Source organism: Ictidomys tridecemlineatus, chromosome 4 (assembly GCF_052094955.1).
Source record: "Ictidomys tridecemlineatus isolate mIctTri1 chromosome 4, mIctTri1.hap1, whole genome shotgun sequence".
Lineage (NCBI taxonomy): Eukaryota > Metazoa > Chordata > Mammalia > Rodentia > Sciuridae > Ictidomys > Ictidomys tridecemlineatus.
This window is the reverse complement of record NC_135480.1, coordinates 135,593,296-135,609,442: the sequence shown is the minus strand read 5'-3', so window position 1 is coordinate 135,609,442 and position 16,147 is coordinate 135,593,296. Positions and strand designations below refer to the sequence as shown.

Genomic DNA, 16,147 nt, shown 5'->3' with positions numbered 1-16,147 from the left:
TATTTTCTGTGTTAATGTTTATTTTATTAATGTATAAGTAACTCTTAAACTCAAGTCCATAATTCTGATTGTCTGTTGGCTCTAAAACTAGTGGTTTTGAAATCCTCCATATGTTTTCCAGAGGTTCAGATACCAAAAAAGGAGAAATCATCACCATCATCACCATCACCACCATCACCATCATCATCATCAAAGCACACACTCAAATATTTTTATTATATATCAAGTATAGATCCAAGAGTTTTACATATACTATTTAATTTGATTTTCAAAATCTCCTACAAGAGGAATTCAATTATTCTTCCCAATTTACATGAAGAAACCAAGGCCCAGAGAATTTAAAGGACCTTTCCAGGAATCCTTATTCCACACATTCTTTCATGCTGATCTAAAGAAATCAGCCCAGATTTCTCAAACCCCTTTTCTTGGGATGCAGATACAGCCTGAAGTCATCCCAAATGTGTCCATGAAAACAGCCCCTGCCCAAACCTCATTTGAAGGCTTTACGTTCTACTGATTCTTAATATAAATAACTACCTAACAAGCCCAAGTTTCTTAATAAATTCTTTTACTGGGTGACAAGCTACCTATTGATATGACCTTTAATATAATGTGAGCATGGTTCTGTCCAGGTCTACCCAAGAGGGTGAATTCCAGCTTCACAGCATAAGCAGACTGCAATATATTCCTACATATTAGCTTTCCTTCCTACAAAAGAATAATAACATGTCCTCGTGCAATACCACGTAACCTGCAGTACCTGCCTATTGGTATAGTCACACCCCACTACCACTGGGTTTGGCCTTGTGACTTGCTTTGACTGATGAAGTGCCTGTGGAAATGACTCCTTCTAGTCTGAGCCAAAAGCTGTAAGAACCATTGCCAGATCCTCCCAGCTCTCTTACATGCTCCTGCCATTGAGCAGCATAGCCCATGTCTATATTGCTCCTTTAGCTCGCATTCCAGAACGCAGGTGGCACTTGGAGCCACAGCTGACTTTCAGCAACTTGTAACCAGAGCAGGAAATCCATCTTTGTTGTTGACAGCCACCCACGCTGGGGATCTCTGCTACCACAGCATAACCCAGTGAAAGCAGATTGATACCTAGAGGTACCTGAAATGATCCTGAAAAGCTGCAAAATGTCTGCTGGTCACCAAACTACAGGAGGTTCCACAAGCCACTCTGAGCTCCCACTGTGTTAAGAAAAACAAAATTCTATGTTGAGGGAAAAGGAATAGGAAAGCACAAAGGGCCTGTAGGAAACGAAGTGTGAAGGAAGAACACATCAGAGCAGCAGAGTGACTGAGCAGAAGCCATCAACATAGGAAGGAGGACATGAATAATAAAGGAACACCATGAATAACACAGCATCATGTACAAACAGGCACCAGGACAATAGGGAGGATGGGACAGGTGCCCAGGAGCAGATAACCATCCAGATGACAAAAGCACTATCTGAAAGATGGAGAAAACCTACTGTAGATAAGGAGAGGCCAAACCCTGCTGAGGAAACTGTGGACAGTTCTGAGAGGAAAAAGAGCTCCGTCCAAACCTGTGTTTCCAGTAGCAAGTCCTGTGGAACTGCCACTGATGTGGTCTTGTGCCCAGGCTCATCCCAAGAACACCGCCAAGAGCCCTCCATTTCCCACAAGGCGGCCAGCCCTGGAGTCCTCTGCTCCCACTTCCTCCCTAAACCTGATCCCATATTTAGGTCCCCTCCATGGCTGCCAGGCCTCATGAAGCCACAAGACCATGTGTTTTGTATGAGCGAGAATAAGCAACATGAAGTTCAACACATTTTAGAAACATGTTTTAGTCCAGACCCTAACTTATGGGTCAGTAGAACCAATGGCTGATGGATTCTATATGTTGTAACTGCAGATTCCTTTTCCTCCCAAACCAATTCTTCTCTTACCTGAAATAGGATAGCTATAGTTTTGTTCCTCTGGCTTAGATTTTAACATCCGGGTACCTCAGGCGTCTCTCTGCAGTGTGACTGCAGTGAGGCATCACCTCCTGGGGAAGACTGCATTTCTCCTACCTATGAAGCCTGCAAATTCTCATGCACGCTTGAAAGGGGACATGAACAGCGTCTCCTGGCAAATCCATGTTCTAGATCCTCAAATTGTGTCCTGGCGGGGGCGGGGGGGGGGGCAGTGGAACCGGCATCACTTGGGAGCTTGACAGAATCACAGGTCCAGAATCTGTATTGAATCGAATGTGCTTTACAGTCTCTGGATGACTCCCACCCTCATGAAAGTTTCAGTAGTGCTTCTGGAATGACCACTCATCCTGAAATTAGTTTATTATGTCCCTGGAATGTGTTGAGATGGACATATAAGCTAAGATTCTTGGGCACAGCATTCTAGAAACTGAGCTCCAAAATTCATTAATTATGTGTGCTAGAGCGAGCTACTTGATGTCTCTGAGGCCCATTTCTCCTCTGGAAACTGGGCATAATGATGCCTGTCTCAGAGGACTGTGGTCAAGGAGAAAGGAAATCACATAAGAAGCTGCAGGGTTAGATGCTAACTTTTGCTTGCTGACAAGGAGCAGGTTTTGCTGAGGGGTGAGTGGCAGGGATGAGATGTGGGATGAAGTCAGTTTGAGGCAATCGGGGCAGGAGAAAAGGACTAGCAAGTGATACTAGGCATGGCAAAACATTAGCTTAATTTGGTTGCTCCTGTCTTTTTAAAAAGCTGAAATGTATTTAGAAAGGAGTTCCACAGCTAGGAGTTTTGACACACAAGGATTTACTTCCAGAACCTCCTGCCCCACAGCAAGCTAATTATTTAACAGATGTGCATGATTTAACAGCTACACTGCAGAGTCTCTCAGAGTCTGTGATTTCCACTCCCACCCAACACTTATAAAAAAACATCTTCCCAAGCATATTTCCTTCAGAATATTTTAAAGCCTCTTAACACGGCATCTGTAAAGGAATTACCATACTGTGTACAAATCATCCCATTAGATAATAAGAATTATCTAAAAGAAAATCCTGTAAGGCATTGGGGCAACTATAAACCTAAAATTTCCACTAATACAGCAGGTCACACCTAGACTAACCTTGAATTCCACCTCCCTAATTTTTTTTTCAATTCTGTTTGAATATTTCCTCTTCCCCCCCCCCACCAATGTGAATTAATCAAGTTCTTAAAAAAGATTGAGGGGTCTGGGGTTGTAGCTCAGTGGTGGAGTATATGCTAATCATGCATGAAGCCCTGGGTTCTGTCTGCAGCACATTCTCCCCCACCCCCAGAAAGGTTTAAAGGCAATCGCATGGAACTCATCACTTCCATGGACAGGTCAAAGTCTCTGATGCATCTTCATCTTTGCACATCTTGAATGAACAATCCTATACCTCTGCCATGCTATGGCTATTAAAAAAATAATAAATGACTCCCTATTGCATCCATGCAGGATTCATTCAGGCTTTAAGGTAGTTAATTAATATGATCCAAATAAAGAAATAGTCAGGGAGGGGTCTTGGAATAAAGAGAGAAAGAAAATTTGGTGGAATCACACTTCCTCTGTAAGCAGAACGGCTTGTGTTAACAGGCATTTAAACTTCTTTTCCCACATGGAAATCCGAGCTGAATCAACGTGACATCCATGTTGCCCATTACAGGTATGTCAGATAATGCTCACAGGTTCCCACAGTGACCTGCCTCTCTGGAGCTGCCTTCCCATTACACATGGCACAGGTTCTCTTGAGCCTGGGGTGCCCAGCATGTTTCCATCAATGACACATTCATTAATCTCACACTTGCAAACTGTACATCAGAGTCCATCACAAGAAACTCACAACAGGCTTGTGTCCACTTGCACAGAGACAAACCCAACTGTGGCATGCATGGAGTTCACCACAAGATAGTCTCCTCCTCCAATGTTTTATGCAGGAGAATACAAACTACTGAACTCTCAATAAGAACTTCCAATTATCTCCAAAACATGGACCAAATTTTTTGTTTCCAAAGATGCTTGGGAATCAAAGACACAGATTCTATGCCCAGCTCTCTTGTTAAATTAACTGGCTGTGTGTCCTTGGATAAAGCTAGATTTCAGCTCTCTGGTCTTATTCTCATCTGTGACAAAAAGATGACAACATGAGCCCCACGCGAATTTGATCAAATGAGATGAAGGTGAGAGAAAATACAAAGTGTGATTCTGTGTTTCAAATCACCACCAACTGTAGTCAGCCCTCAATATCTCCAGGGAACTCTTAATAATGAATTCCACAGATGCTCAAGTCCTTTCTATAAAATGGTATGCATTTGCATACAACCTATGATATCCTCCTACATTCTTTAAATTGTCTCTAGATTACTTATAATACCTACACACTAAATGCTATATAAGTAGCTGTTCTATTTCATTGTTTATGGAATAATGACCAGGAAAAAAGTCTGTACATGTTCGGTACAGATGCAGGTTTTTTTTAAACTGTTGATCTGAGGATAATTGAATCCACAGTTGTGTGGTCCAGAGATATAGTGGGCCAACTGTGCTTGATGACAGTACACTCATGATCCCAGTGACTAAAACTAGCAGAGTAAAGATGGAAATGTTACAAGATGCAGATGAATGAGGTGACATTTGATGATGATACTATACATGTGGACGGCTGACTATGTCACAGCCACTAGCTTGATACCCCATGAAGCTCAGTCTGTTTGAAATAGCTGAAAAAGACAGAGAAAAGAAGAAGAGTGACTGCCCTAGTCAGATTCTACCTCAGGGTTTCAAGTAGCAGAGCTGTAACTGCACAGCACATTTTGTGTTGATTTTCTTGATTTAGCAGCCAAGTCTTAATTGAGCAAGCTCAAGTTTACTTGCTCAGATCCATGATTTACAAAATCAGCATACTAGACCCCTGATATTCTGTATGGCTTCTCAAATTTGTCAATAGCATAGACCTAGGTTTCAAGAGACCTGACACCTATGTTTGGCTCTGTTGTGATGTACTATGGGCCTCGTTACCCTTTCTAAATCTCTCTTAGTTTTGAAATTTGGGGAATTCCATCCAAAGGTCAATTTGGAATTATTTATCAAAAAGTCATAGCTTAAGTTTTTGTCCCCAAAATTACATATTTGAAAAGTCATTTTAAGAATGTAATTCTATAACAGAGTAAAATGTTTTATATACAAAGGTATTTATTATGCTATAATTAATAATATTAAAAAGGACAAACAGAATGTTTAATCCTAGTAAGTCACCTTTACTAAACTGTATTCTATTATTTAAGATGTTGATCCTGAATGCTATATAATAACATAGGAAAATGTCAAATAAAATAGGAAAATGTATGAACATCTTCTTTTAAAACTTGTGCACAGAGAAGAAAGACTAAAAAAAGCACTTGCTCAAACCTTATCAACAGTCATGTCTCAATGAAGGTGGACAATTTTTATCTTTAATTCTTATTTTTCTGTTTATGGGTAGTTTTTCAGCTGTCCTCTATTTTCCAGATTTGGTTTAGTGTACATTCATTATTTTTAAAGAAACCAAACCTGCAACACAATAAAGGAAGTCGAGACAAAGGCTAAAGTTATCTGTTTCAATGTTAAAGTTCTATGATTCTATAATAGTTGCAAATGTAAAGGTCTGTGCTTCTGGAATTCTTAACAAAACTAACAGTTATGCTGCAAGAGGGCATAAATAAAAGATGACAGCAATAGAATGTTGTATTTAAACCTGAGGAATCCTGACGGCTGGATTCCACATCATTCCCTGAAGTGAAGGGTCAGGGAGTGTCCAGTGGGACACAGAGCGATCAAGGCAGCTGAATATCCATCTTGCTGAGAGCAGAATACCAACAAAGGGGCCAGTAGGAATGTATGGCTCAGTGTTTACAAGATTCATCAAAATAGTCTACATAAATGTTAGCATGTGAAACCCTTTCTAAAGGAATTGGTTTTTATAGAGATATCAGGCTTGGTCAGAAAGCTATTTTTGGTATAAAATAATTCCATAGAAATGAGAAATATATTTTCCCCCACAAGGTTCAAACTGACCTAATGATTTGGAAGGATAATAAATTTTTCAAAATGTTTTAAAAGCCAGTTCTGGGATGGCATTTGGCTTTGCATCCACCACAGGGAGTGTATGTCTGGAATTATCTAGAGGCTGGATCCAGGAGTAATGGCACTTCAGGCCACAGTCCAGGGGTGTCAGCCAAATGGCAAGCACACGATCAGTTACAGAGCCACAAAATTTCTTTGCCTCATGCTTAGAGTCTTACAAAGCAGACTCACAATAAAATGACTGAAGAAATATTCAGCTAGAAAATAAGATGTTTCCCTCTTATTTATCTTTTTCTATGAGCTATATGCATTTCCTAAGACCTTGCTTGTGGTTTGCCTACAATCTAAAGAAACATACACACACACACACAAATATATCGCAGAAAGATGTTGGTAAACACTTAAAAGATAAAAACCTGAATCAAAGTTTAGGCTTGTATTGATCCACAAGAAACAGTTGAAAGACCGCTTTCTTTTTTACAACAAGAATACAGCTCTCCAAAAGGAAATGACCCTCGAAGTCTGTTTTTGTCATAACCAACAAAGAGTGAAATAGTCTTACCCTGTGTTCCCAAGGGAGGTAGCACACAAATCACACCAGCTTGCTAAGGAGCAGGGCAAAGATGGAAGTGTGAAGGATGGAGAATGGGAAATGAAGAGAGATATGGCCCCTAGCTCCAGAGAGGAGACCAAGGATCCTGCTTCCCTAGGGGAGCCGCTGGGCCCTTGTTCTGTTTTTTCAGACATGCCTGTGGCTGTGAACAGCTGATCTATCCACCTGCTGTGACATTTCTGTCTTCTTAGAGCTGGGTGCTGGCCTGGATCAGAACCTCTGACCACTTGCTACAGAAAATATGTACGTAGAATGCAGAGAGAACCAAAACACGTGGACATGAAGGGTGAAAATTCCACTTCCACCCTCTTTGGAGCACAAAAATCCAGCATGAATATTTCTCTTTTTGTACTTCTTTGTTAACTGACAAAAGATCTTTTTCCTTTTCTTTTCTGTTTTTCCTTGCAGTCCCATCCCCTTCCTGATATTTTTCTTGGGGACCTTATTTTTCATACCTGTGGTCATTGCTACAGCTCTTCTGGAGTCCAGAACCAAATTAGTCCTTGACTCAGGATGGGAGTGGGGAGCGGGGTGTGCACATCTTGTACATGTCGAGGCCTATTTATGCCGCCACACATCAGGCTAGTATTTTTAGCACCGTCATCCTCCTCCATCCTGACTCATAATCACTTGTTATAAAACATGACATACCTGGCTTCGCTCAAGAATAAGGCACAAGAGGCCTCGCCAAACAACCAAAGGTTATCCTCTACACCAGTTCTTATTTCTCTTCTCCTTTTTCTATTTTAATTATCTGAGCTGGAAAATTTTCTGCAATCGCTCACATGCCACACCTTAAACAATCTTTTTCCTCATTTATTCAGGGCAATTACTATGAACATGAAACACGTATGGAGTCAATGATGGTGTGTCACCCGGGGCTGCACAGATATCTAGCACTATGTGCACTACAACAAACGCAGAGGCACTTGTTGGGGGTGTCCATCTGCTTTTTCCAGGGCCTATTTGATTTTGGTTTTGTTTGTGCAATTCTCCCACAAGTTAGCAGCAACTACACCTCCATTTCTATCATCTGCTTCTGAGAAAAGCAACTTTGGGAATATTGTGTCAAAGTACATTTGAAATAATAACACCAATAATGGTAACTGGCATTTGTGTATCTTTGCTGTGTTCCTGGTATTGCTCATAATAATTTTCAGATATTATCTCACGAACATAAGAGTCTTATCTTATGCAAGATAAGAGTTTGGGGGATTTTTCTGTGAGAAACATATTGATGGGGTTTCAATAATCAGTTCCAGGTGCCTGAAGGAGAGCTGCCTTTGCCTACTTCCCTGTTTTCAGATGACTCTGGGTGGACTTCTGTTGCCGGAGAAATGAGCTCAGACATAGAAACGGTTGCCCTTACAACTCATCGCATCCTAAATTTTGGATTTTCTTATGGACCTCATCACTCTTCAAACTTGCTTGCCCTGTGAATCCTCTGGTCCCTCCCTTTTCTCCTATCCCTCCTGCCTCCAACTGCCTTCTTTCCTTTCTCCCATTTCTTCACTCCTACATGTGTGTTAAACAGAGCCAACAGTTTCCTGGGACACTGTGAAACTAGACTTGAGAGCCAGAATCAGCTCTGCACAATTGAGACGTGTGTTCTGATCCATGTCTCCTCCTTCCCAGCTGTGTCCCCTGAGGTGCATTCACCCCATCTTACATTCAATCAATCAATCAGTCAATCAAAGTAATCCTGAAGGACTCCAACAGGAGAGTAGCAACAATGAAGAAAACTGTGAAACCAAAAGTGCTAACAACCTTGACTTTTAAGCTATCTTCATTTTTTCTTTCTTTCTTTCTTTTCTTTCTTTCTTTCTTTTTTTCTTTTTTTTTTTTTTTTTTTTTTGGTACCAGGGACTAAACTCAGGGGCACTCAACCATTGAGCCACATCCTCAGCCCTATTTTGTATTTTATTCAGAGACAGGGTCTCATTGAATTGCTTAGTGTCTCGCCATTGCTGAGGCTGGCTTTGAACTCAAGATCCTCCTGCCTCAGCCTCCTGAGACTCTGGGATTACAGGCAGGTGTCACCATGCCAGGCTAAACTCTTTTTTGAATGCATTCTTCTTATGAAAAATATACCAAATGCTCACAATATTTCTGGTTACTCTGAAAACTAGTCACATACCCTATCGTCCAAGTAGTTGATCGGTCATTTCTTTTTCTTTCAACTGGTCATATAGTGAGAAAAATCCCACAATTTATTCAACAGCCTAACACCATATTCTTTCCATAAAATATTTTCAATAATATTGGTTGATTATTTGATTGTTCGAGGGTTTCATATAAAACAGGCAACACAGAGAAGTGAACCCCTCTTGGATCAAAGGGAAAGATCTATGTGTAGTTCTCATGAATTTACCACCCAAACATTACTATAAACCTGCCACGTTGTTCACTTGTAGTTTAAAGAGAACTAAGTGTTTCGGGAGACTCTGTGGGAACCAACACTGAGAGATTAAGAGAGGCTCCTGGAATTGCAGTCAGGTGATTGGGGAGGAAAAGCTGCTCTGTTCCTGGCTGGAAGCTGTGCATTTTGGGCAAACCTCTTACCTCGATGAGTCTCAGTTCCTTCAACTGAAAAAAAAAGAAAAGACTAATCTCTACCTCATAAGACCATTGTGAGAGTTAAAAGAAAAAAAAAAAGTATCTCCTAGAGCTAAGGCTAAGACAGATATTCAATAAATTCCAGTTAAACTAAAGGGAGCTGAGAATTGTCCCTGTTTCTATGACTTGTGAAGAGAGCTCCCTGGCCCTTTTGTCCACCCCCGTGGTCCTTTTTGCATTTTAATACTGTAGATGGAGGTCTTATTCTGTCAGTATATGCAACCTGCAATATCCCGAGGACAGGAATGCTATTATTGTTTGCATCTTACAGACAAGGAAGCCAAGACTCAGGGGCCCAAGTAATCAAGATTATGTGTCCAGTAAGGAAAGGCTGAGTCAGGATCTGAAATCAGACCTGGCTCCAGAACCCACACTGTCAACCACCATCCTGTCCTGCAATTCAGCAGACAGGAAGTGGGGAGAACAAAGGCTCTCCTGAGCTTCTTCCAAACACTAAACTCATGGTCCCTGAAAATCTTTTAAAATCTGTTTCAGGGAAGGTGACTTCTACCATGGGCTACCTCATGATTCCCAGTTTTTGGGCTCTAAAGTAGGAACATGTGACTATTATTGCTCCAATTATCAAGGATGAGAAGACAGATAAGCTTTTGAGTGTGCTGACATTTACCCTGGGCTACTTGTTTTGAAGCCTCCTCATGATATTCTCTATTACTAAAAGAGCTAATTCTCTAATATGAGTAGATGAACCCTGAACTAGACAAGACCTGTTGCCAAAATATATTCAAGATCAAATACATTATTATAAAATGTATTTATGTGCTCTTACCAGTAGCCAAAAAGATAAGCCACTTATAATAAAATACACATGTACATCAAAGCAAAAAAAAAATTATTAAAACAAGTGCAACGAGGTTAAAAACTAAGAAAGAAAAATTATTTCAGAAATACTAAGCTAAGGAAAATTAGCACCAACATATCTTTGAACTTCCTGGCAGCCCAAGCAAGAATACAAAATGCATGGAACCAAAGACAAGCAGTTTTTCTAGACACTATAATTTCAAAAAGACTCTTGCTTCATGGCTCCATGCATTCTACAAATTCTTACAGAGCCTCAGGCATTGTACTAGGGAAGCAGAACCATACAGAGACCTTGATTCCTACTCTCACTGAATTGGCATTAGTCAAATATGCCCCATAAGCACATAATGACAAACTGAGATAAGTGATCTAAAACCATTGCTTAAAATCTGACTTAGAAGTGAGCAGAAATGGACAACAGGGTCATACTAAGAGTGTTTTCCATCCTTCTAGAAGCAATGCAAAGTAGTTTTAGAGGCAGTGGAAGAGAGCTGTGAACAGTGGTTTCAATATTGAGTGCTTAGTGCTTCCTGTGCTCCCTGGTAGCTGCATGAGAATGGTTTGCAGAAGAACAGTGTACTGGCTGGTGCAATTACCCAGCTGGCTCAGTGATGCTTGGAATACAGTACCTGTGAACAGCCTGAGTTTTCTAACCCAGACTTTCTGGGTCTGATTTTTCAGGGTCATCTAGAGCCCTATTAGCCTCATAAGAGCTCTCAGGAACAAAGAATGCCTTTTCTTGAAGATCAAAGTCCAAAGCCCAAGGGCTCAGAAAGAAAGGGATTTGGGACATTTGCCAGAGATTCTGAGTAGCCTATTTTATGACCTCTGACAGGGCAGCTATTTATGACTGTGCAGGTTGTATACTCTGCACAGATTCAGAGTGTACCATTCATATCAGAGTACATATGAATGTTGCCTCCTGAATACAACATTCCTGCTCTTTCCTAGTTTCCTTTCAAGAAAAGACTATAAACTCCACGATTCTCCTATAATCCCAGGGTTCAAGAAGAAACAATGATTAAGGCTACATAGGGCCCTTTATCTCTCTGGTCTCACCTCTTTTGCAGCCCTCATCCAGTCGTAGGTATTCTTTCCTCATTCTGCTCAAGAGGTAGCATGGAGGGGTGGATATAAGGGAAGAATAAAGTCTCTGTCATCCAGCCACCTTGGCTTGCAAGTGCTCCCCAGACTTGTACACCATACCCCAAATGATACCAATATCTGCTCAAATAAAATGATACACAGAAGCAAACAAGTCATACCAATGCTGTCGGCTTTTTACTTAGTTGACATTAAGTATTCCCCAAATCACAGACTAAAGAGTGCCCTTGCTCAGCTAATCTCACGTCCTCCAAGATCCAAACTGCTGTCTTTTCTCCTTGGAGACAAAGTAATCCACTCTGAGGTCTGTTTATACTGGAACAGTCTGGTTCTTTTCCTAAAGTACTGAGACTTATAGACAACCCCCAGCCTTTGGCCTGGATGCTAAGGCAGTGAGAAATGGAGCCGACTCCAGGACTACAGCAGTCAAGGGTCCGTACTAAGTCGGGTGGCACCATACTCACAGAAATGTTTTGGACTCCCAAGGTTTCTGCTCATAATGATCTGGCATGAGGCACTGACTCAAGAGTACCTGCCCTCGCTTGCAGTGGGGCTGGAGCTGGACCCATGTTCACTATGGAGAGCTCAGCAACCCGATGAAACCATTCTCCAGCTTCTCCTCATTACTAGTCTTTACCACAGTGGTCCTTTAAAAAATACTTTTAAAACATCCTTGTATTGACATGCACCTTCTTCCCATATAGGACGAAGGAAGAATGATTTCCTTTAATTTCCGATCAAGGTGATTATTCTGCAGACATGCTGCAGTATTTTCTTTCTTCTTTTTTTTTTTTTCAACATAAAAACCCCCTACGCTGTGTCCACTCTAATACAGTTTTTACATTTCAAGTTTTAGATGCGCTTTCTCATCCCTATCCCACAGACCACAGAGCACAGAAAACATTTAGGTCATCCAGAATTTTTCTCCTCTAGAAGTCTGGTATTGACTAACACCCAATGCAGACATGAGCCCTTCATCCGCAGCTGTCACTGCTGAGGGCAGGTGCATCCTCTGGCCTGCAGTGGTGACTCTATCCTCACTTTCTCTTTCAAAATCATTTCTGGGACATTGGCATGCCGCTGTATTCTTCCAGCAGCAGCTGACAGGCCCCCTCTAAGGCAGGCTCATGAAGGTATGTGGGCTCCAGTGGTCCCCACCCATCAGCAGCTGTTTGGATTGCATCAGGTGGTGGCTTCTGGGTGTTAAGGGAGACTCAGCCACCAGTTTACCCCTGGCTCTCTATTCATCCCCAGATGATTTCTCATTGACATCACTTCCCCCTCCCAGCCCGCTCCAATGTTCAAGAGAACTTGAACCATGTACTTCGATGAGTTTGTTCTTGAATTGAACACTTTTCTGAACTGAAAGCTATGAAGTTGTAGGGCATTTTCCAAATCAGAAACAAAGGCAGGAATTCCTCACTCTCCAGCCCTTCAATTTCTCTTACCATGGTGTAACTAAAATGGAAAGCCAGGCTGATATTTAAAGATTGATCTGGAATTGTATGATTTGATTTCTGCCTCTGTTTCAATGCTGAATGAGCAGTGCAGGAAAAACCAGGCGGGCACTGGCAGGAGAAAAAGAAAGTGTGTTTTCACTCTCATTTCCATGAGTATCCAGATCAGAAAAGTAGCCAGGTTCTCACAACCAGATGAGTGAGCCCAGCTAAAAGGCATCACCCTGTGATTCTCGTCTCTACAGTTCGGAGTTCTCAGCTTGCTCTAGTCTTTATCGCCCAAACAGTCATTGTGTGTCAATTCCATAGCTGTCTTTCTGTATTTGTCAAAAAGATGCCATTTCTGGATACTGTGTTTGAAAAGAGTAATTACCTTCCCTACTATCCTCCACCTTCAACTGAAGATTTTTTGTTTTGTTTTCATGAATTGGCTCCAGCCACCACCCCCTCCCTAACCAGGCAGGAGCAGGTCGGCTGGAGGTGCATCCAAGCTCTGGCAGAGGTGATCCCTCTTAGGCCACACTTAGGGTTTACTTCTGCCACTTCTGAGAAATATTGAGCATTTGGAAGGAAAGATTTGGGGAAAAAGAGCACAGGACAGGATTATGTCATTGAATCTGCCTCAAATTAAGAACCAGACTCGGCTAAAAAACAGAACTAAGAGAGTGGTTGCCCAACTCTTAACAATAATTAACCCCTCACTTCCTAATAAAAATTCAAACACACCCCTTCTCATCAAAGATTTCTGTTCAATCCAAGGGCCTGGCCAAGATCAGAAAGCTTCTCTCCACGTGGAGACAGATGAATATCAAATGTCTCATCAGAAAAAAGAAGCACGGTTTCTCCAAAATTTTGATTTTTTATTAGAAATTATATCTATGGACAATAGATATAATTTTGCATTTTATAGTTCATTTTAATTTATAGTTCCCTTTGTCGATTGAAAGTAGGAAGCCCAGATGATCATGAGGTTATATTAGGACTTCAGAAGGATCTCTATTTCAAATCACTAAAAGGCATATATCATTTCTATAGAATATTAAAGCAACAAGTAAATATAGGGTGCTGGCAATTAGGCATTTTTTAGGTAACAGAGAAAAATCTATATTAACTTCTAATAGATACAGAGTCATGAAAAATTGTGTTCCATATGTGTACTACGAGTTGAAATGCATTCTGCTTTCATGTATAACAAATAAGTTAATTAATTAGTTTTAAAAAACTTCTAATGGAAAGCAACTTATACATAACTTCTAAATTCTAATTCTGGTTCTAATAAGGCTTAAGTGTAAAACCATCACAATAAATTTCTTCTCCTTAAATTGCTTTTACAAGGATTAGCCAAATTTTTAAAAATCCTATCATTTTTTTCTATGAATAAAGTTCCTCAAATGAATTATATAATTATGGACTAAACTTTTTTCTCCAAGGAAAAGGTTATTGATCCTCTAGAGTGTTATCACTACTATATTTTAATACTGAACATTAGGTAAAAATTTATTTAAAACTTTTCATTTAAAAGGTTTATTTTTATTAAAAAAAAGTAACTTGTCAAGAAAAATGTGAGACTAAATATGACCAAAACACCTTTGCTGTAGCTAAACATCAAAGGCTGAATATAATTTCTGGCTAGGAACCCATTCCAAGAAAAGATAAAATTAGCTTAATTGTTCTTCTGGCCAATGCAGGAAACTGGTAAGAGAATTTCAAACAACAGCTTCTGTTCCCTGTCTTTTTTTTTTTTTTAATGATGTAGAGCAATTGCTCGTCTAATGAAGGGATTCGGTAAATAAATTACACATTACTTTCAACTGATTACTCTGATATAGGGAAATTTCCATCCCAGCAATTGCTCTTCAGAAATGAGACAAACCTCTTGCTTGCAGCAGCCCCCACAATAAACACATGCTTACTGTTAAAATATTGATAAAGTAAACGTGATGGGAATAGAGCACAGGTGCAGTGCAAAGCTCTGCATTATCCTTGATCACCATAAATTTCCATCCTACATACACACACACACACACCTGACAAAATTCACTTAAATTTGTTAATATTTCTTGCCCATTATTCAGTAAAGAACAGAGCATGTACCAATGCCATCAGAGATGCAAAATAGTTACTGAGTTTCTGCAATAAGTATTTTTGCTCACCTGCTCTAATAAGACTATATGGAGGTCAATAAACACTGAAATGGTCACAAAGCTTCTCAATACTGAAACAGCCACAAACATTTAACTCTCTGGGAAGCTTAAGGTAGAAAACCAAAGTAATTATAAAGTACTAATCAACACTAATGATTCTTTTAAAGATACTTACAGTTTAGATCGCTATAAGGAGCCCACTTTCCTCTCTGCTGGGAATGGAGGTTTGGGTATCTTCAGGCCCTCCCTTCCCACACTCCCTTTGTTTTGCCAAGGTAAATGAGTTTCCTTAATAAACTCCCAAATATCCTGCCTTGAGAGTAAGACGTCACCTTCACGCAGTTTACCTTTTGGTTTCAATGATGGTTTAAAGGCATCATAAATTATGCATTTCCTTCTATGCCAGGCCCATAAAAAGTGCTTTCATTGTTCATTAAAGAGATTGCTTCTAAACAAGCACAGGCTTTTTTTTTTTTAAGTGCTGAAACAGAAACATTTCTATTATGTTTGTGAATGCTATGCTGAAGAACCAAAACAGTTTGAAATTAGGAAAGTATTAGAATCTGTTGTCCCAGAATGTGTAGCAATTGCCAACATACACAGTGAAATTATCAGTCACTGTTTAGCTGGCAATACAGTAAAACATACCAGGCCAACTGCTAGACTCCTCTCAGGAGAACAATAGTCTGCAAACCTCACATCGCCAGCAACAGTTGGGGCTCTCCCCCTTCTGCCTCGGCCCCAATTTACAGATGTGAACAGAGATTAGGGACACGATATACACTAGGATATCCCTTATTCCTGCACAGAGCAAGCACTATTCTGAGGATAAACTGAACGTTTGCAGAATCCTCCCTAATTATCTCCTGACTTCCTCACTGGGGTTTTGCCACTTCCAGCTGAAGTACCAGCCCTCGGGAATTCTGTTCTTCCTTTTTCAACAACAGATATTGCATCTGCACTAGACTGGGTTCTTTTTTTTTCCAAGGAGGACCACACCCATTTATCCCCTATTCTTCAGGAGCAAACTGTAGTTTTGGCCGAATTTCCAACATCAGACCAAAGGTACCAGAGCTGGATACATGTGACCCCACTTTCAGCTGGGTCACAACCCCCACCCCCGCCAGTTCTATAACTTATATGGCTGTGGTTGGAAAGCTGTCGAGGCAGATTTATCACTTTAAGAACCAGCGATCCAGAGATTGGGGGGGTGCGGAGGAAGGCGGAGTACAGCCCTAACACCCTGCCAACTAAGTGACAAAGTTGTCTTTTCCTCCTCTGCTGCGACACCCTTTCCTTTCCATCAGCGCGCGCGCAAACACACACACACACACACACACACACACACACACACACACACAACCTT

At 40.7% G+C, this 16,147-nt stretch overlaps 1 protein-coding gene across 10 annotated transcripts in view; it reads right to left on the bottom strand.

The window, feature by feature from the left end:
- Prune2 (prune homolog 2 with BCH domain) overlaps positions 1 to 16,147 on the bottom strand; it is a 259,799-nt gene that overhangs the window by 243,019 nt on the left and 633 nt on the right. The gene's annotated exons all lie outside the window — the stretch shown is intronic.